Here is a 22,544-nt window from a genome sequence, read left to right as displayed (position 1 = left end):
TGGAGGAACTTTATAGCCGACGCCCAGGGAGAGAGCCAGACACCTCCGGCCAAGTCTCCAACACTCTATCTGCCCAGGCGTGTTCCCTCCGTCCACAGCCCTCAAGTCCTCACACAGATCATCCCCTCAGGTGCGGCTGAGCTGCCAACACAAGGTAGACGCCGCGCCGAATCACGCCGTCCACCACCTCTCCCTCCGGGTAGGGAGCAGACAGACAAGCAGAGTCATCCAGGACAGCGCGCACGCGCACGCACGCACACGCACACACACGCGCACACGCGCACACGCACACACACACACACACACACACACACACACACACACACACACACAGGAGTGGAGTGCAGTAGCTGCAGGGTCTGTATCAGTAGGCCGGTGTGGGGAGGTTTAGCCGAGTGTTGACAGCAGGGCCATGATGTCAGAGCCCAAAATGAATGTGCTGTTGTGTGAGCACTGAGTAGGGGGTCAGGGCTGGGGGTCAGTCAGATAGTGACAGCAGAATTTTGAGGAGAGGAAATGTCTTCCTGTGGAGGGACTGTTCTCAGCAGAGGAAGTTTCACACAGAGTAAAGTGTGTGTGTGTGTGTGTGTGTGTGTGTGTGTACCCACATGCTCACATAGTACACACACACATAAACAGTACAAAGAGAGAGAGAACTACAAAATGCATGCCTGCATAAACACACAAGCACACACACAAGCGCACACACACACACAGAGTATTGAGAATAATAGGAGCCTTAAAATTTTGTTCCCAGACACTGACCCTTTTAAAGAAGGTCATACACTGCATAGCTTCAACCAGCTTCTTCAATGCAAACACAAATACACATGCTCAGACATAGAGCACTCCCACTTTCACTGGGCTATGCCAAAAGCCCAGAGAGCATCACACACACACACACACACACACACACACACACACACACACACACACACACACACACACACACACACACACACACACACACACACACACACACACACACACACACACACACACACACACACACACACACACACACACACACACACACACACACACACACACACACACACACAGGGGCCATTGTCCTCCCTGCCCCTCTCCAGGGGGTGACATCAGACTCATTATCCCTGAGGCATTCACAAACACCGACACGCACCACAAAGACCAACAGGGCTGGCTCCTTAACCCCCCCTCTCCAAACCAGAACCCACCATCCAGACCGTACCACACCACACCACTCCACACCACCAGAAAAACAAGGGGGCCCCAATCCTCTAAAAAGAGAAATGGCATTCACTGAGCCGAATGGTGGTGCAACAACAGAGCCCCTATTTGAGGCAAGGCACCCTCACACAGTACAGCCAATGAGGGCCACCCTCCTCAAACAGCCAGCCACGTCAGTCAACCTCACACTCTCTTCTCCAGTCCTGTCCTGTCCTCCCCTCAAATGTGAAACTTGCGAGACGTGGGCCTCTCTGTGTGAGAGACAGGGTGACCATGACCACTGGCTGTTCTCTCCTCAGAACCCGAGCTCATTGGTTGCCTCTCTCTCTCTCTCTCTCTCTCTCTCTCTCTGTATACATCTGACACATCCTTGCATCAGGCTGTTTTAATGACATTTTGGAGGCCACTGGTTCTCAGAGACATCAAAACACTGGGTGAGCTTTTGGCGCCGACGTCACTGCGAAACCACCAGCGCGCCACTGGTGCTGCAGAGCCCCCTCTGCCCACCTCCAGCCGACCGCTGGCTGCGTTTGCGCTCCGGCCACAGACGGCTGTAATTAAAATCATAAAGCGATGTGCTTCGCTCCTATTTTTCCTCCCCCCAAGACCCCCCTCCCCTCCGCTCCCTCATTGTGTGCGTCTAAAAATGCCCAAAGTATAACTTTAGAGTATCCTGTCATCAAGGCCGAGCCCTCACCAACCACTTGGCACTGGGAGCGGCGTGCTGATGCCATCATAATTGCTTCCTTCCAGCGCTGACAATCTCTCATTCTTTTCTTCCTCTACGCTCATAAAAGCTAAACTAACCCTATTAGATGTTTCGCTGATATTGCATATGCATGCGTGACAGCCCAAACCGAACCCTAACTGGGCACAATAGCGCAGACAATGCAGCCGAAATAGCTGGGCCAGAGTTTCAGACAGGGATTTCAGAGTTTTTTTTCCTGGTGTAGTTCTCGGTTTTAGATGGCGATTGTCTGAAGGTTCTTGATGTAGTTCTCAGTTTCAGACAGTGACTCTACAGATGTCTCAGAACACGTTGAACCCATCTCCAGGCTATTTTGCTGTGAACATCTGAGATCTTCCCTCTTTCCTCTTTAACAATGTTTCCTCCACTGATAGAATCCGTGGAGGGATTTAACCCTTAACCCGCTGCCAAGTCTGCTTAAGGTCATCTCGCTGACATTAGCTTCTGCACGTCTTCAAAAAAAACAAAATCCCACCACACAAACAAACTGAGATTAGCGTGCCCATCAAAATGGCTAATCCTAGTGGCTAGCGATTATTTTAATTGTGGACGTGACCCTGGTGGCCGCAGAGACACTGTTGGATCACACTTTGTTAATCAAGTGTGAGACGGGACGGAAACTGGGACATAGCCCAACACGCAGCGTTAGGTTGGGTCACGGTTTGGGGAGGTGGGAGTAGGCGTTGAGTGGTAAAAGGGTGGGTTGACTCGCATGAGTGATTAGGGGTGTGTGTGTGTGTGTGTGTGTGTGTGTAAGCCAGTTGACCGGGTTATCAGCAGCTGCTCGTATGCCCACTTTCATTAAACGTGCTTATTTAACTCTGACCAGCTAAAGGTCAGATCTGTCCCCGCTGTCTTCCCCTTGCACCTAAAAACTCGTCACGCAGTCACACACAATCCTCTTTGCCTTCACACAGACAGACGTACACACACACACACGGAAACACTGACGACCACAGGGTCCGACACAACGCTTTTCTAATCTCCTAGCAGCGTGTGAGTCCCGGCCAGTCAGTCACTAGCCAAAATCTCACCCGTGCCTCTCCCAACTGTCAGACACTCTTTCACACTTGCACAGAGATCACACCATACACTGAGCCAACCAATTCTCTCACACACACACACAGAGAGAGAGAGAGAGAGAGAGAGAGAGAGAGAGAGAGAGAGAGAGAGAGAGAGAGAGAGAGAGAGAGAGAGAGAGAGAGACACACAGACACACACACACAAACACACAAGAGTGAGCGAGAGAGCACGAGAGAGAGAGAGAGAGAGAGAGAGAGAGAGAGAGAGAGAGACATGCAATTGTCTGTATAGTCAGTAAAGCAAAGAGAGGTTGAATAAAACAGACATACAGATCAGTGCAGACACAGACGACACGTCTTACACGTGAATGCATGGAACACACATCTGCGATTTGCTTTCGCCGTTGCTTATCATTATTCCACAATCTTTAGCACATGTTAAATTTCAGATCTAATCCGTGTCTGCTCTGCTGTTGTGGCATGCCAGTGAAACCCCCTTGAGCAGTGGAGCAGAATGCTACAATGGAACGTATTAAAACAAATGAATAATGAAAGAGAGAGAATGAAATCCAAGGCAGTAATGAGAGAGTGACAAAACCCCCCCAACAGTGGGCAAAGAAGAGGCAGTCAGAGGAGGAGCTGATGAGGAGAGGTTGGTCAGGCGTGAGGAGGCCAACACAAACACTGGGCCCTCAGCCTCTAATGAACAAGACCATGAGGAAGATCAATCAAGATCCCCATCAAAGATGGCCTCCAAATCTTTAATTAGGACATCAAAGGTGAAGAGCTCTCCCGCAGTACAGCTCCGCTCTGCATGATTAAGCAATTACACACTAGCCAGTGTGAGAGTGTGTGTGTGTGAGAGAGAATATGTGTGTGTGTGTGTGCATGTGTGTGTGTGTGTGTGTGTGTGTGTGTGCGTATGCATGTGTGTGTGTAAGTGAGAGTGTGTGTGTGTGTGTGTGTGAGAGACAGAGAGGGAGTGACCGTGAGCATTTTTTGCTTCATTTTGTTAGTGCTGGGCAACCCTGGGAAGGTAACATCTAAAAGGAGAGAGCACAGAACTGTAGTTACTTCACCTCCTGCATACTGAAGTATCACAAAACAATCAAAAAGTCTCTGTCCCCAATTGCTCCGATTCTGCCACTGTATTCAATAAAAGGATCATAGGTATAGGAAGGTGTGTTTAATGTGGTTTGTGGGGGTCACACAGATATTCTAAAGCATTTAAGAAAACATCCAGGAGAAAATGACGGTTGTATGAATTGCATAAACAAGTGCTTAACCTTTCAGATTCGTTCCAAAAGCCATTCCTTGCTGAGCAAAAGTGACTGGACTAAACCTCTGGGCCAAGAATCCCCTGGACCCCGATTCCGTATTTAATTACCAAGCTGGAGTAATGGGAACGAAGGGCATTCCAGAGAATTATCCGTCTGATTGCACCGAAACAAACATGAGCTCCCGGATTCTCAGCAGAACGACGTCGTTTGGGCTCTGGAACGTCGGCCTGCTGGGCAGCCATAATGCAGCAATGAGACTGATGTCCACAGAGCAGCCAGAGTGAGCTATGGCTTCACTCAAGGGTGCAGTTTGAACTTAATGGAGATCATAGGTAATCAGAGGTCTCATAAAAGCCCATTTTTACAATGTTCTCATACTTCGGACAAAAACTTTTTTTTTCCCCCTGGAGAGGAGCTGATTTTATGGGTCATTATATTTTTTATAGCATATTACAAACATAATTGTCTAATACTATTTTTTTGAACCCTTCCTCTACAACCAAGTCTCGCAAGTGAAGAAAAGTTTTGAAGAGATCACCTAGATTAAACTGACTACCGATATACAAATACACCATTAAAAAGTGCTATTAAACTTGCAGCTTTTCTACTTTCTTTTTCTTTTCTTCTTTGAATATCATTAGGAGTTTTCACTCAAAATAAGCATTATCTGTCCTTGGAATGGGATATGGCCTCAACAAAAAAGATATAGAAGGGTTTTGAAAGACCTAACCCTTAGAGGATAGAGGAAAATTCTATGAATTCTAGACAATGGCTTCCTGTATTTTCCTCTATTTCATTTATTTTTCAGATTCTCCACCTATACATCTTCATGCCCAGCACATCACAAAGCACGGCCCACACTCTGCTTATGCCAGAGAGCCTCAGTACTTGCTTGTGCATTTCAGTGAACTAATTAGACTACATATTGGCACTCACTCAATTCTATATTTTTAGTGAGCCTCTTTCCATTGCCCGTGCAGCTCCATAATGACATAATAAAAAAGCCTGCATATCCAGTTCCATACTGCCTTTAATGTATGTGGCCTGAATCGGAGAGATATCCAATTGGCTCATTAGTAAACTAGGGCAAGCTGCAATGAGATATTGACCCATCTCTTGATTACTACAGTCAATGCAAACAGATTGACCTTCTAACCCCCAGACCCAAGTACAAACACCGATGGTCAGAGAAGGAGGGGGACATCCCATTGGAGTCCAGGGCTGATTTTAGAGAGGGGGGGGGTTCCATGGGTGTGGGGTGATTTGATTGGTCCTAAACGGAAGTCAGGGTGACCTGACTCTGCCCTGACATTGCCTAACCCTGACCTCTGACCTTCCATCAGACGCTGACCGTGATTTCCTGTCCAAAAATAGGCTTCATCCTGCTAGTCCTTTCGCCATTTTTAAACGATTAACTGCCAACTGACTGCACAAAAGGACTATGGATGGTTACTCACCCAGACATCAACTGCATCTGTCTGCACAAGCACACTCGCACAACATTATGAAGATGGAATTTTACCCATCAAAGGTAATAATGAACAACAATCAACTATAAACGGAAGTTAATGATGAACATGTCTGGCTCGAAACTCCGACAGCAACTCCAAACTTGCACAACATGTTAGAGGGAGAAACCTTGAACTTAACAAGCCAAGTCCAGTCACAGTGGCTTGTCCGTCCCACCTTTAAGAGACCTTAGCCAATTGTTGTAGAGAGTCTACAACAAGTTTGGGCAGCTGCAAGCCTGACTGGGACATTCAGATTTGACCCCTCACACCTGAAGGCTTCAGGCGGGTTAGTCTGCCACTCTGGACTTGTCTGAGGCCTGTTCTCATGGGGGGTGTGACGTCCTTCAGGCGTGACCCCCCCCCCCCCCCTCGCTCCCTGCCTCATAACGCCTCACCGGAGGACTAGGAGAGGCAGCGTTTGCGCTGGAGAGGGTAAAAATAGTGCGGGAACACAAACTCAATTACCTGGCCCCTCACTCGCAGCAGAAAACATGCTGAATCTTTTACAACGGCGCAGATGGATTTCCTGGGCAAAAAGAGTGGCGCACGGCTTTTGCAAAATTCATCCCATCTGATCCGTCTCAGTGAACAGCATCACCCAAAAATGATTCTGCTGCTGTCGGCAGCTTAGCAAGCAGAAACGAGAGAGAGAGAGAGAGAGAGAGAGAGAGAGAGAGAGAGAGAGAGGGAGAGAGAAACACAAACAGAGAGAGGGAAACACAGACAGAGAGAGAGAAAGAGAGAGAGAAAGAAACAGAAGAATAAAAATGAGCAAAGTCCAAATAAACATGATTCATCTCAGTGAAAACCGCAGGGCAGCGCTCGGAGGAGAAATGTGACACTGCTAACCAAGAAAGCCACGGTTAGCCTGAGGCTGTGATATAAAAACAATCATGTGCCTGGAGGGCCTCGGTGGATGAGTGTGTTTGGGCATGTTTGTGTGTACTGTTGCTTTAGCCGTGTGTTGGGGGGTGTATTTTTATTTTTCATACCATCTGCTTAACATTTTTCTGGGTTTACCCCGAAACTGGAGGAATGCTATGAGACAAACACAAGAAATCCAGAGTCTGGACTACTTGAGAGCTGGAGAGGGAAAGAGAGAGAGAACGAGGGTGAAAGGAATAGGGAAAGAGAGAGGGAAAGAGAGAGAGAACGAGGGTGAAAGGAATAGGGAAAGGGAGAGGGAAAGAAAGAGGGAAGGATGGAAAGACAGAGAGTAAGACAACAAGCAAAAAGAATGAAAGATGGAAAGGAAGACAGACAGAAGGCAGATCACACACAGTACTCTGCACGTGCAATCCGATGAGGAAGAACGAGTGTGTGGTGTGTGTGCGTGTGCGTGTGCGTGTGCGTGTGCGTGTGCGTGTGCGTGTGCGTGTGCGTGTGCGTGTGCGTGTGTGTGTGTGTGTGCGTGTGCGCGCGTCTGCTCCTAGTGTTCCCTCCAGCTGGCTCTCGTTAAGGCATCAGTGTTTTACATATGCTTGAATAAGCCTCTGCTGTGTGTGTGTGTGTGTGTGTGTGTGTGCACGCGTTTGAGTGTGTGTGTGTGTGTGTGTGTGTGTGTGCACGCGTTTGAGTGTGTGTGTGTGTGTGTGTGTGTGTGTGTGTGTGTGCACGCGTTTGAGTGTGTGTGTGTGTGTGTGTGTGTGTCAGATCACTGTGCATTAATGGAGGTCCAACACACACAATATGTTAAAAACAAGGGAGCTGTGTGAATTATGGCAGTAATAAAACAAAGCTGCGGCATCAAGCAATACAGAACACTCCTCCTCCATCCCTCTCTCCTCTCCTCCTTTCTCCCTCCCTCTCTCCCTCTCTATGACACTCTATACACTTTGAATGGGCACCCAGAAGCCAATAATCAACTCAATAATAAAATGAAACACACAGAAATAAAGTGAACTAAAATATCCTCGCCGCCTCATGGGCTCTTCCACCACAGGGTCTCCTGGTAGAGCCTCAATCAGGAGGAACAGGAGGAGACAGAGAAATGGACAGACAACTGGACAGACAGACAGAAAGGAACACAGAGACAGAGAGAGAGAGGGGGGGGGGGCCCTTTATGACTTTTTTCAGTCATAAAAATGTTGTAACTGTTTAACAGCTTCAGCACAGTCGGTCTCCGTGCTCTATGCTCTCCATGAGGTAAGTGTGAACGCTGACTATCCCAAACTGCCTATTGAAATGGGAACGCCGGGATATTAAAGCGGGAGGGGAAAGACGGATAAAACAGCGAGACGCACAAAACAGCATTTTTTGGTTCTGCTGTTGGAGATCATTACCTGCCCTTCTCTTATTTCACACCCCAGGTGGGTATGACTATGTCTATATGTCTCTCTCTCTCTCTGTGTGTGTGTGTGTGTATTTGTAAACCTTGCTGATGTGTGCATTTACATGGGCACATGAAACATGAACCCTTCTGTATGTGTACATGTGACATGTCATGATAGTGTGTGAATGTGTGTGAGTGTGTTACTGTTTAACATGCACGTCTTCTGCTCAGGAGTAAAACTTGACCAACACCTGCTAGCCCCAGGGTTGTCCCACCCGGCCTGCCCTCTCCGATCCGATGGAAGGAATGTTAATGGCCAAGCCTCACTTCACTGACATGACTCAGCTGGGAGCTGACCAAGGGCCGTGTGTCACCCACCCACACACACTTACAGAACGCCCCCCCCCCCCCCCCCCGCTACCCACACACAATCTTCCATGAAAGCCTGTCCATAGAAAGAGGCAAAGTCCTAAAGAGGTGCTCTATAAAGGGTACACACACACACACACACACACACACACACACACACACACACACACACACACACACACACACACACACACACACACACACACACACACACACACACACACACACACACACACACACACACACACACACACACACACACACACACACACACACACACACACACACACACACACACACACACACACACACACACACACACACACACACACACACACACACACACACACACACACTCTCTCTCTCTCTCTCTCTCTTATCTGAGGTGTCCTGCAGGTTGACAGAGGCTGTGTCAACACCACCGCCAGCTATTCCATGCAAATGAGGAAGATAGGGAGCCTTCTGGATAAACAGGGTCAGGCAAACAGTGTTGGAGAAAAGACAGAGAAAGAGGATGGGAAGGATGCGGGAGTGGAGGAAGAGGAGGAGGAGGAGGAGGAGGGGGAGGAGGAGGAGGAGGAAGGACACAGGAGTGGAGGTAGAGGAGGAGGAGGTTGATGAAGAGGATGAAGAGGAAGATGAGGAGGAAGAGGAGGAGGAGGCTGCTCAGGGCAGCAGCGATAATGTGACCATAGCCAAGATCACTGCGCTCTCAGTCCTTCAACTTCAACAAACAAATCAAATATCACAAGGGCAGACACACGGGCAGCGGCAGCTCTGCTTCAGACAAGACACCCGCAATACAGGAGAAGCACTCCAAATGGATGACAGAAGAGGACATGGAGAGGACACGAAGAGGACAGGCCTGTGTGTGTGTGTGTGTGTGTGTGTGTGTGTGTGTGTGAGAGAGGGAGCCCCCACCCCAAAATAACAAGCCTTTCATATCCCCCCTGCAACGCAAAGACACAGGCACTGCTTTATTAACCCCCCCCCACACACACACACACACACACCCCACCTCCTCAGCAGCAGATTACTGGGCCGCAGGCTGCATACTAGGCAGAGCTGATTCTCCGCAAGTGAAAAACACGCCATTAACAAGAACACCGAGAACCCAGTCAGCCAGAGATTATAGGGTCTCTTAAAGTGCATGGACACACTAGGCATGAAAATGCACATGCACACACACACACACTCCTATTCATTCATACAAATACAAATGCTATGAGCCAATTCAGTACATTGGGAGTGAGGATTGGGGCTATACTTATGAGTAAAGTCTCTCTCTCTCTCTCTCTCTCTCTGTGTGTGTGTGTGTGTGTGTCTTCCTTCAGAGGGGCGAGAAGCCAGAGAGCTTTAAAAGCGTAGAGGTCTTCACAGCAAGAAGCTGTAACCATGGACACTAAAGTCCCGCCCCAGCTCAGCAACAAGTGGAAATGTGTTGCTAAGAGACACCGAAAATACTGAGAGGCCTTTACAGGAATGGACACACACACACACACACACACACACACACACACACTTAAGCTTATGAGGAGGGGCAGTTTCACACCTAATGAGCTTTAGCCCCCTCATCTCCTCTCCACTCCCATACACACACACACACACACATTTTTCACAGGGATGACATATGACCCCTCACCCTTCACTTGCATGAGAGTAGCGCGGACTAGCAGGAAGTGCGGGGTGTGTGGGTACATGCATGTGTGTGTGTGTGTGTGAGAGAGAGATACAGACAGCTCTGTGAGAACCCCATGCCGTGTGTATGGACTAAACACCCCACATCCCAGCACACGTCAGCCCTGTATGAGACCCTGTGGCTCACAGCGTAGGCGGGAGACACCCCAATACTACACCTGTCAAAGCACTTCCTCCCACACCCCCCTCCCCACACACACACACCGCACACACACACCGCCCGACAAAGGGGATCGGCCCCTCAGCCAGCGTGGATGCATTACACTCTACCAGAGTCTGTTCCCTTGGAGCGCAGAGGACCCGGAGTTACATGATGGCACAGCATTCCTACAGTCAAGTACAATCCAGTAGAACGCAGCAGTTGGGAGTCAGCACAGTGCCTACCCAGCGTTTGGGTAAAACACCGCAGCTCTGGTCATGCAGCCCTGGACTGTGATTTTAACCCCCGTGGTGGGCAGATGCCACACACACACTCAATCCCGAACTGATTTAACACCAACGTTGTTTTAGTGCGTCGCCTTCGCTTCATTCATTATTTATCTAGGCCATTTGACACACTAGGCTATCAAGTCAAGCATGCAGGTTTGAACGTTTCTGCAGATGAATGCTGCGCCCCACAATCTTTTAACTATTCTTAAAACACTTAACACTTACTTTTTCTGCTGTAAGTGCATGTTGTGTGTGATGTCTGTATGCTACTGAGACCTTGAATTTCCCCTTGGTGATCAAAAAAGTATCTATCTATCTATCTATCTATCTATCTATCTATCTAAACACCGTTTCAGAACATTCTTACGATGAAAAAAACACCCTTTAACAAGCTCAGCACTCAAAGCTGCAGATGTCAAAAGGTAACGCGCTTATTTTATAAATAGCAACATTCCACTGTTATAGCAGTTAGTCATTAACAGCTAGCGTTGACTGACCGATCGTATGCCATACCAGGGAAAGTACTTGGATCTTGCAACTTGAAGGGCGTCCCTTACTCGTTACCTCAGCAATGGTAAATGTCAACTGCCTGTGTTCATTACTGCTTGACAAAGACATACACACCAAAAAAAAAGACAAGAACCATGTCCTGTGTGTGTTTAAAGTAATATTACACCCTTCATCAATCGGTCATTATGCCAGAGACAATAAAAATGTTTAACAGTCAGGGCCAACACTCCAGTGCTTGCCATAGTAACACTCTTTTCCCAGGACAGGGGAGAGGAGGAGGAGGGGGGGGCATCCCTGAGGATTTGGCACAGACAGGGCTTGAGAAAAAAAGAGAACATGGTCCCCCTTTCCAAATGCCCTCGGTCTCTACTTAGCAACAAGTGTAGGGACCAGGAATTCTGTGAACTACCTCTCTCTCTCTTTCTTTTCTCTCCTCATCGTTCTCTGCCAACCATTCCATCAGAGAGAAAAAGGGCACTCTGCCAGCCGAAGGGCCCTGCTATTGTGTAATAAGAGTCAGAGGTCCATGAACCCCAGCATCAGAACCAGAATATTCCATTTCACACACACACACACACACACACACACACACACACACACACACACACACACACACACACACACACACACACACACACACACACACACACACACACACACACACACACACACACACACACACACACACACACACACACACACACACACACACACACACACAAGCATCAGAACTAGAATATTCCATTTCAGACTGACACGAACACTGACTGCACTGGCCACCTGTTGTACCACAGCTCTCTCTCATTCAGAACAGAGTTATTCAGGAGAACAAAGAGCTGACCACAGGACTGAACCTCAAACGGCACTGGTCTCCATACTCTCACGTTCAGTGAAATTGTTCTCTCTCTCTCTCTCTCTCTCACACACACACACACTGTAGTGTCCCTCCTAAGTCAAACACACACTCTTTTGAACACACCCCCTCACCTTCCCTTCCCAATGACCCACTCAGAGAGCAACAGCTTTGTCTGAACATGTCGATATGACAGACAGAGAATCACACTCATCCTCCCCCATCCCACATCACCCTCCTGCTGCCGGCCTGAATTCCCCCCCTCTCTCTCCCCCTCCCTCTGGCTGGTTCCCCCTTTCTCTCTCTATCCCCCCTCCCTCCCTCCATCTCTCTATCCCCCCTCTGGCTGGTTCCCCCTCTTATTCGCTGGCCTTTTCAACCTTCTCTACAACAAAAGAGACAATGGAGGCTGCGCCACTTTCTCTCTCAGTTCCCGTACAGAGGCACACACACACACACACACACACACACACACACACACACACACACACACACACACACACACACACACACACACACACACACACACACACACACACACACACACACACACACACACACACACACACACACACACACACACACACACACACACACACACACACACACACAGAATAGCAGAAAAGAACAGAGTGTAAGAATGCAAACAGAATACTCCACAGAAGGAATGAAGCACCCAAACATACCTACACATATAACACTTTCAGGCATTTCAAGATACAGATGCGGCAGGTGAGAGCCCCACCACCCACCCTCTCTCCAGCAACCCTGCCCCAGTCACCACGGAGCTCCAAATCTCTCTGCACAGGGGTCCACCAAATCTCTCTGCACAGGGGTCCACCAAATGGCTACTCTCACATGTAAGAAGGTGAGAGACAGGGGAGGGGAAGGCCAGAGGTGTGTGTGTGTGTGTGTGTGTGTGTGTGTGTGTGTGTGTGTGTGTGTGTGTAAGGGGGTGAGGGGAATTCACAGCTCTCACCACTGATATGGTCCTTACAGCTCAATAGATAGTGCTGCGAGCTGTGAAAATGCAAGTGTGCCACACACACACACAGGTGAACAAAGGCGAGGGGGGGGGAGGAGGGGTGGTAGTTCATACAAACCTCTCTAGAGACAAATGTTACCGTGCATCAGTAGAGACTTGAGAAGAGTGAAACCTTAACCAACGATTTCCACCCCAGCAGGCAGCCTGTATAAATCCAAACAGTCATATGATAAACTGCAGAAATGGTGTGCCACTTTGGCCCAGTCTGCGTTGCAAGGGTGGGTGGGGGATGGGAGACTCTTCTTATGGAATATATTTATTTTTAATTTTGTTACAACTTCAAAGGGTTGCGGCTGCAGAAATCTTGTACTGAATTTATCAGTATGTGCTTGCAGTAACACATCTGAATATAATCGGAAATTCAATTTGCATCTGGTTCAAGCTTTAGAAAGGGTAGGCCCTAAATCTCCAAAGTTCTGATAAGTGGTTTAAGAGGGCTTTATATTATACAAAATGTCACCCATATTTCTAAGAAGAGGACTTTGAAATCTACTCAAAACTGCATACACATTCCACCAACTATGACCTTAGCCACGCATGGTCAAGGTAAAAAAAAAATCAAATCACTGTCATTGATCTAGCACTTTATCTTAAGAACAAAACCACACACACACACGCACCAAAACCAACCTCAGAGCACCAGCCAGACACACAACCTTTGGGTTGCCAGGGCAACTTGAAGCTTGCCACTAGCTCCAAATGTCACAGCACTGCAGCCCCCCCCTCTCTCTCTCCCTCCCTCCTTCCCTCTCTCTCCCTCCCTCCTTCCCTCGCTCTCCCACCAATAGAATAGCAGTCCACTCCTTCCAAATCCAGACTAAAACATCCACTTAATACCACACACCTCCCTGCTTGCCAGGTCTCTCAGGCAACCAAGCCTTATCTGCTGCTTGCCATCTACCTCCTGAGTAGAGCATGCGGAGACAGAGAGGATGCCGAGGACAAAGAGCCTGAGTGTCTGTCAACTTCAACTTGGAAGATTTGCCCCGCCCCGCCCCGCCCCGCCCCGCCCCGCTCCGCCAGAGGATTTATTGATTGATTACGTGGGGAACTGTGAAGTCAAGTTAGCAAAGTATTTCTTATTGTTTCGGGGGCACGAGTCAACTTAAGGGCTGGCTCAAATCGTTGCTGTAACCAAATTTCCCACCAATATTATTGATCAAATAACTGATCAGGTAGACACTCCCCTTCAACAGAAACATATCAACCTTACTGAGGCAGACTTACTAATATCTAAAAACTCCTAACTAAGCTTATCTCAACAATTTCTTAGCCAAGTTTGTGGGGGATCACAAGCCTCGATATGTCTCCGGATGCCCCTTTGTCATTCCCCCATGTGCTCGTGGGTAATCTCCCTGCATCTGGTATCGGTTAAATCCCTCTTTGGAAGAAGAGCAGCAGCTCTGATAAGATTACCATTTAATTGGCATAATTAAATAGAGTATTTAATCTATCTGCAGCAGGAGTGGGGAAGCCAAACCCCATCACGTCAATCCTCGTCAAACAGTCAGTGCCTATCTTTACTAATGAGGTTCTACGCCAGTGGTCTGGGGTCTAAAAAAAGAGAACTTTTGCCGGTTCATGTCTGACCATGAACACACCTTAGCTTTCAAAGGGCATTGGCCATGAATGTGTATGAATGAAGGCTTATTGAGAACAGGCATTCTTAGATTTATTTGAATGTAGTTTTATATGTGACTTCAGTGCTCCGGAGGATAAGTTACCTGACCTCTACAATAAGGAATCATAAGAAGGATGAGCAACAGCAAAGGGGACCATATGTGGATTCATATGTTAGACTTGCAGTATTGAGAACCATGTCTAAAAAGAACATGAACACAAGGTTGAGCACTGGCTGTAGTGATATCTTGATTTAACTTTATGACTGACCAGAACAATCTGAACACACTGAACAACAACAACAACAACAAACAAACAAAACAACAACAAATGCAGCCCAAAGACTGACACCAGAGGACAACGCATCACAGGACAAATCACTCTGTCTGTTCTTAGACACACAAAAACACATGTTCAGTCGGTTAATTAATCCACTGCCTTGTTCCTGAAACCCTGTGAGCACTAACTCACAGATCACCCAAACAGGCCGTCCTTTGAGCTTCTTCACCTGGTAAATACGGAGACTCGGAAACGCTGTGGCGATACTTAATGACAAATCACAGAGCAGGCCATTTGTCTCGCCCCACACACACTTACATCGGGAGGACACCGCCCACAGTCAGGCAAAGGACAACACCGACGAGGACACGCTGACGGATGCGGCCACTGCTGATAGGACGGGGGGGGGGGGGGGGGGGGGGGGGAGAAAACACACAGGCGTCTGGGAGGGCTTCCATTTTAATTACCTGGACCAGAAACTCATGGGATGACTATATTTTTCCTGTTGTTCTAAGTTGCTAAACCCCTCAATTCCAAACAGCTCCTGCACAGCCAGCACAATAGGAGCAACCAAAGAGGTGCCGCCAGACAGTGATGGATAATGCCGAAATCAGAGTCCAAGCCAGGTCACCGGATTTGAAAGCCCAAGAGAATTGTTGATATTTTGTTTAGTTCGAGCAATTCGGTGTTCTAAACCCTTGAATGCTGGTCTGGGTGTTGACCTTGCTTAGCTGGGGGTTTTTTTATTCTAAATCAGGGAATCTGGGAAAATAGCAAGATTATGGCCTTTTTTTTAATGATGCTCAGATTAGTTGGCCAAACACAGAAAAGTTAGCTGATACAAATGTATGAATTGGTGAATGTATAAAAAAGCATGGAGGCAATAACAGTATACTATGGCTATTTATTTATATCTTTGAAGCTCACACACCCACCCCAAAGCCTGTAAACTCCCAGCCTATGAGGCAAACCTCCCCCACCAACACCTTCACTGTGTCGAGGTGTTGAAAGTAGAAACTACAATCATCTTTGTATCCCTCCATTTCACAGACAATGATGTCCACTAACTGCAGCTGTTAGCAATTTGCCGCTTGAGTACTAGTATGCAAGCTCGGGCCAAGTAACTCAGTTTGGCAAATTCACGCGAGGCCGCTGCATTGTCCACACGCTCAATGAACACAGTAGCCAACAAAAAAAACAAAAAATCAATAAATGTGTTAAGTATGCCTTCAGTGTTATTCATTTCTGTTGTCCAGGCTTTATGGATTATGCGGATCTATTTTCAGTGGAACCAAAAATGTATCTGAAAGAAGCTTTTTATCTGCCAGTGTTTAGACGTTTACCAACCGTTATGATGTCATGTCGTAACCCAAGCTAATCATTATTGATTCCCTGGCAGCTGGGAACACCTCTATTGAGAACAGCGACCATTTGATTGTGTAAACACATATCATTCACATGTTTACTCCCCTAATGGAGGTTCATGCACCATATAGCATACAATTTAACACAACTTTGTGTGAACAGACGACACCCGTTACTAAACATTGTAAAAGTATGTGTGTGTGTGTGTGTTTTCGGTCCTGAGATAAACAGGATTAATGTGTGGAGGCAGTATGAGGGTAACTCAAAGGGGACACCAGAACAATGTCTAATCACCACCACTGTGTATATAGTTGCTCTGATATGAATTGAAAGAAAAAATGAAAGTCATATGGCCAATAAAAACTCAATTTGAAGGAAATGTTTGGGTTACCCCAGAGACTCGCACCCACAAATTGCATTTTCTTGTTTAGGTCATTACAGGTCATGTAATTGAAGGTCAGATGGCAAACATATAATGACTGCATTTCTAAGAGGGGTCAAGGGCCATTTAACAAGTCAGGTCCACTTTCTCACCACAGGTCCTGACACAGACCAGGAGGCAGCACCACACAAACACACCACTGAACATGAAAATGTCCATGTGCTCACACATACAGACAGAGCATCCTAACAAAGCGCTCACACATACACGCCCCTACACAGCTTTAAAGAGCAATACAAGACACAAAGGCGGCATCCAGCAATGCAAACCACACACATGTGGACATGGGCACACATAAATCCCACACACACAAAACATATATGTGTGCGTTTGGACATATTTAAAGAGCAATGCAAGATAAAGGGGTGCCATGGTTCAGCTACACAAACCAGTTTATTTTTTGGTTTCCTTCTGGGTGGGTAGAAGTTGTGCGCTTTGCGTTCCTAAAATGAGCTGGTCCATCACTCATTCTAGACAACAGAACAGAGCGTCCACTCCACTTGTTAACCCCTGGGACAGTGCCAGTGATGTCCAAATGCTTAAAACCCTTTCAAATGCACCCTCCACACACACACACACACACACACACACACACACACACACACACTAACGCACAAATCCAGAGTCTAATGGCAAGTAGTGCTGATGCAGGCGGTCCACACAGGGCTGCTACATTTCCAGCATGTTTTCCAGCTGAGAGACTATATTTGGGTAATGAAATCATATCCTTCATGGCACAATATGTTACATTCTGATCATATCTCTTCTCCCTAGTGGACAGACCCCTGGTTAGTGTACAGAGGACAGGCAGAGTTGCATTTATGGTCAAGCAAACACGGCTGCCATGCATTTTAGCGCTATACAGAGTAGCCTTACTATAACTGTGTTAAGTGAATAGGCTCCGAACCGCATACTTCAACTTTGGAATCTGACCAAAGTCATTTTAGGCTTTCATTGCCTCGTGGCACTGAAAAGCATCCTAATAACGGCAATGTCATTATATTTTAGCGACGAGGTGTGTACGAGTTTCAACTTGTCTGGTTACTTTGCTTCTGTGTCTGATGAAGTTCACTGCATTCCGAAGCAATCCCTAAAGACAACATCTGCTCACAGTATAAATCATGATTGATTCATGAAAATCCACTGACTGTCGACATTTAAATAACAGCTCATGGTATTAACAGGCCAACACATAATTTAAAAAGCTGTAAACACACTGAAAAGGCTCTTGGAGAGAAGCACAATATAGATACTTAAGCTTACTAGGCCCTGTGATGCAAGGACATCAGGACTGTCATCAGGATCCATGCCTTCATTCAATCAAAACTTCAAGCCATATTTCATAGTGCACCATCTGGAATGGGAATGTGATGCCCAGATATCCACAAGCTTTGCGCCATGTTAATCTCGGTTCCCATATTTAAGAGCATAAACATAGCTGCTGAAGTATAGCCTATGTTTTGAGATTAGAAGGTCTGAATGACCTACACAATTAAAACCCTCGACGATCACTGGGGTACACGGACCATATTCTCGGTCCCTGTGAAATTCAGGACAGGACAGTTTGAGGTTCCGTCTTTTGGGATTCAGGTGATTCTGTCCTCCATGCTCAAAGCCAATCAATAAGGTATAAAGCAACCGAGTTATCGAACCGTCAGTGTACACATCCGCCATATAACTTTAGGACATTCAGGCCTGTGTTTACTTTCTGGGTGCAAGACATAGGCTACTTAGTTTAGGGCCTACAAAACAAATTTCACCAACTCCCTGATTTAAGGTAGGCCATTTAGGTTTTGAAACATCATATTCTCGCATTATTCATTATGGACCGTGTTGTAATTAAAAATATTCGACACTCACTTATAGCACCTGCTTTGAAGTAGGCCTACCATAAATTATACAGGGGAACTAACGACGCCTGGTGGACACAGAGCACCTAGGTGGATAAACGCAGAACAAACAGTCCTGATATTGACCCCCGCCTGGCCTGATTCAATGCACTAGCCTGATGCAAAACGGCAGTAAACGAAAACTCACTCTTTTCAATACAGATCCTTTAGCTTTACTGCCATTGCACTCGTCCAGAAGTCCTTATTCATAGTATCTGCTCACATGGTCCATTCATGGCTTGTCCAAGAGATATGCGTTCAGTGATGTGTTTTCAACCAGATATTTTGACTGATAATCCTAAATAGGCTAAATATTATGAAAAGAGGTTTCCTGCTAGTTTTGTTTACAGTGATACAACAGGAATCCCTTGCCCACTCGGCATGGTCTGAATAAACTTTGGGGCTCCGATTCATTCGCAAGTCTGTAGTCTAACATCATAGGCTATCCACAACATGGAACAGCTTTAAAATAGCCGAGTCTTTTTGGAAACAGATACTTTCATGCGTAGCCTACGCTGTTTATCACGAATGCCATGCAGGCGGAACACACCACTCTATAGAATCTATCCTAAAGAAATTAAACGCTATGGTGGTCACTCACAACAAACAGAAATGAACAAACGCAAAGCAAGTAGCTGGAAAATGCATTCACGTAGGTCATGAGAAGTCATGCGAAGTTACAGACACTGCTATTCCAAAGAAACGTTTGCATATATTGTATGTCCCTATGTTGTAATCATATTACTAATATAGTGATATGCACCAAAGTTCATTACACTTCGCTTACCTTAGTTCTTTCCAACGGTGAACTCCACCATAGGCTACTACAGTTCCGTACCTTTTCAGTTAAGTCTTCGTATTTCGCTCTTGTAGGGTGCAAAGGACTCGCACGTTTAACTTGCCATTTATCCTGTTTGAAAATCCTGGTAAAATCGCGCACGTTCGTGCATACAAATTCTGCGCTGGCGTCGGTCTGTAGGCTAAATGTAACACAATTTTTGGAAACTTTGGAGTTGGTGCAAAAAACTTCCCCACGCTGAACTTTATCCAAGGCGAGGCTGCGTTTTTCTGTAAGACCAGCCAAGCGTTCAGCCGTTTTTTCTTCCAACTTTCACAGTGCGCTTGCACTATTATCACATGGACCGGCGAATAGTGAAGCAAATGAATAGGCTTGGGAGAACAGATTACCTCAGAAAAGGCTGGCTGCCCTCGATATTCATAGTACTTAAAAGGGGCAGGGCCCTACCATTAGCGAATGTGTCTCCATCTTGCGGGGCCCATATGCCGCCACGTTTGAAATGAAATGTTCTCTTAAAGGGGCAATGGGTGAGGCAGAAACAAATGGAAACACGCACAGCAAATGCATATTGTAATCATCACAGGGAATAACCTATATTTCATTTCTATATAACTCAATAAATATCCCACCAAAGTGGAATGGCCAGCTAATATAAAGGAAAACAACAAAATGCTTATAACAAATATATAAAAGGTTTCGGCATGGTCAAATGAACTTGCATTCTTTTAAGACCCATGCTGAAACAGCCTCAAACAGCCATTTTATTTTACATACTTATCTTCATATCTAAAAAAGAAACATTTTTCTCCTTAACCCCCCCCCCCCTTCTCTCTTTCTCTCTCTCCCTCTCTCCTAATCAGTCTTCTCCACTTTCTCCGCAGTGAAGATGAATCACGAATTCTTGGTGTTCTCAATTCAAGGACACCCACTCCGCCCCACCTCCTTCCAGCACCCACATCGCAACTCCCACAGTGATCAAAAACAAAACAGCCCCAATTTAACACCACATTCAGAGAGAGAGAGAGAGAGAGAGAGAGACAGACAAACAGACAGAGAGAGGGAAATTCATATTTTAATGAGAAGTAAATAGATTCATACTGCAGTGAAGGAGAGGGAAAAGCCAGAGAAAAGAGAGAGATTGTGCCATAGAGAGGTCAGAACTGAAAAGTAAGGAGAAATGCAGGGTGTGTGTGTGTGTGTGTGAAAGAGAGAGAGAGATTTTGTTGAAGGAGTTAAAGACAGTGTGTGCTTGGAACTTGGAGTCGTCACACACATACTGTACACACACACACACACACACACACGCACAATCCCCCTTCCACCCTCTGCTCTGCTCCTCATCTCTCCTGTGTGTGTGTGTGTGTGTGTGTGTGTGTGTGTGTGTGTGTGTGTGTGTGTGTGTGTGTGTGTGTGTGTGTGTGTGTGAATGAGTCGGCCTGTCCGTCAGAGCAGCAGCACACACAGCATTCATGAACCCTGAACACTGAAGCAATTCATCCCACTCCAGCTCCCATGCACGCCCCTCTGAATATCAACTCTGCCTTTCACCGTGCGACGGACAGGGCTACCGGCCGGGCCAGGGGGAGGGGTCCGCAGCAAGGGTGAGATCTGGCCTGCCTGCCTGCCTGCCCGCCCATGAGGGAATGAGGGTGTGTGAGTGGAGAGATTCACAAAACTATGCAGCTCTTTGGTTGTTGTGCGTGTGTGTGAGGGTGTGTTGGGAGTGGGGGGTATAAGATTGAGAAAAATAAGATGGAATAAGATGGGGGAAAGTGTATGAATGAATGGAAAAAAAGAGTGAAAAGGAGAGAGCTTTTTTTGTAAGATAAAAAGGCTTTACAGTAATGCACCAAGTAAAAAATAAAACATTCCACATATAGTAGCGATGCTCCCACAGGTGATAGAAACCAATATGGTATACATCAAACCCCCACCTACCCCAAACACTGTTGAAGGTCTAACACACACAAGAGAGAGAACGATTGTGTGTAAGAGAGAAAGAGAGAGACTGTGTTGGTGTGATTAAAAGCTTTGTCATACATGGCCCCACTGCAGTTATGTTTCAGACAATGTTAGAAGAGAGCCGATTACTACAGAAACTACAGGGAATAGTTACTGGGCTGTTTATTTTTCTCAGATTTTCTGTTCAATTCATAAATACAAGTGGAAAAAGAAGACCTTTTTCATGTTTGTTGACACATAAATTCACATTAATGTAATCTGATGACGCAGTTACATTAATTTATGCCCAACAGTTTGAGACCAGAAAACTGTGTGTGTGTGTGTGTGTGTGTGTGTGTGTGTGTGTGTGTGTGTGTGTGTGTGTGTGTGTTTATGTGTGTGTGTGGGTGTGTAGTGTGTGTGTGTGTGTGTGTGTGTGTGTGTGTGTGTGTGTGTGTGTGTGTGTGTGTGTGTGTGTGTTAGTGTGTATGTGCACAGAGAATGTGAGTTAAGGCCAGTGCCCGTGAACAGAGCCATTGACAGATTGGTCTTCTCTGCCGCATCCTTTCACCAAAAGGCCGCTGACTTAATCCCTCAGCAGGCCGACAGGCAAGCAGGCAGTGTGTTTACTCATCTGATCTGAGCTTAGTGTTTTTTTTTTGTCTTTTTTGGGGGGGACATCTGGACACATACACACGGGTTCAGGACAGGTACAGTATATCAGCACTATGAAACTTGTACAAACAAAAACAGATAGAGACAAAGTGAGAGGGGAAAAAGAGAGAGAGAGAGAGAGAGAGAGAGAGAAACAGAGAGAGAGAGAAACAGAGAAAGAGAGAGAGGACCTAGTGTTGAATTTGTCCACTATTATGCTTTTTATTTGCTGGGGATTGACCTCTGTGTTGTCTGTTGTTTCAGATCTGGCTAGTACCCACTGCCTTAGTACCCACTGCCTCCCACTGTTGGTCTCTCTGTGCCTGTGTGTCTGCTTGGAGCCTCCTGGCTCCACCCGGAGTAACACCACTCGTAGCCACAGATAACCAAGTCCAAGAGCCATGGCATCCCTCTGGGTTAAACATGATGATGTTGGCAACGATGTTGAAGGGCACTGTCCCACTAATAGACAGCTAGCTTGGGTTGGTTGTTTCAATCAAACGCTCCCTTGTGGCCAGTAAGTGTCATGGCGCGGCTGACTCAGTCTGCCTTTCTCATCACGGGGGCACGCTCATAAAGATCAGGGCCCAGGGCGGTCAGCTTCCG

At 46.7% G+C, this 22,544-nt stretch overlaps 1 protein-coding gene across 1 annotated transcript in view; it reads right to left on the bottom strand.

Annotated features, from left to right (window-relative positions):
- The window catches only part of plxnb1b (plexin b1b), an 85,694-nt gene extending 66,008 nt beyond the window's left edge, over nt 1–19,686 (bottom strand). Inside the window, exon 1 of the mRNA XM_076268588.1 lies at nt 19,332–19,686. The gene's annotated coding sequence lies outside the window, so the exon portion shown is untranslated. The remainder of the gene's footprint in view (nt 1–19,331) is intronic.
- Between the last annotated feature and the right edge of the window lie 2,858 nt (nt 19,687–22,544).

This window comes from Alosa pseudoharengus, unplaced genomic scaffold (genome assembly GCF_046254945.1).
Source record: "Alosa pseudoharengus isolate Yale_2024_CS ecotype anadromous, Long Island Sound unplaced genomic scaffold, YU_APseudo_1.1 YU_APseudo_1.1_scf_5, whole genome shotgun sequence".
Taxonomy (NCBI): domain Eukaryota; kingdom Metazoa; phylum Chordata; class Actinopteri; order Clupeiformes; family Clupeidae; genus Alosa; species Alosa pseudoharengus.
The sequence above is the reverse complement of the archived record's forward strand: the minus strand, read 5'-3'. Positions and strand labels throughout refer to the sequence as shown.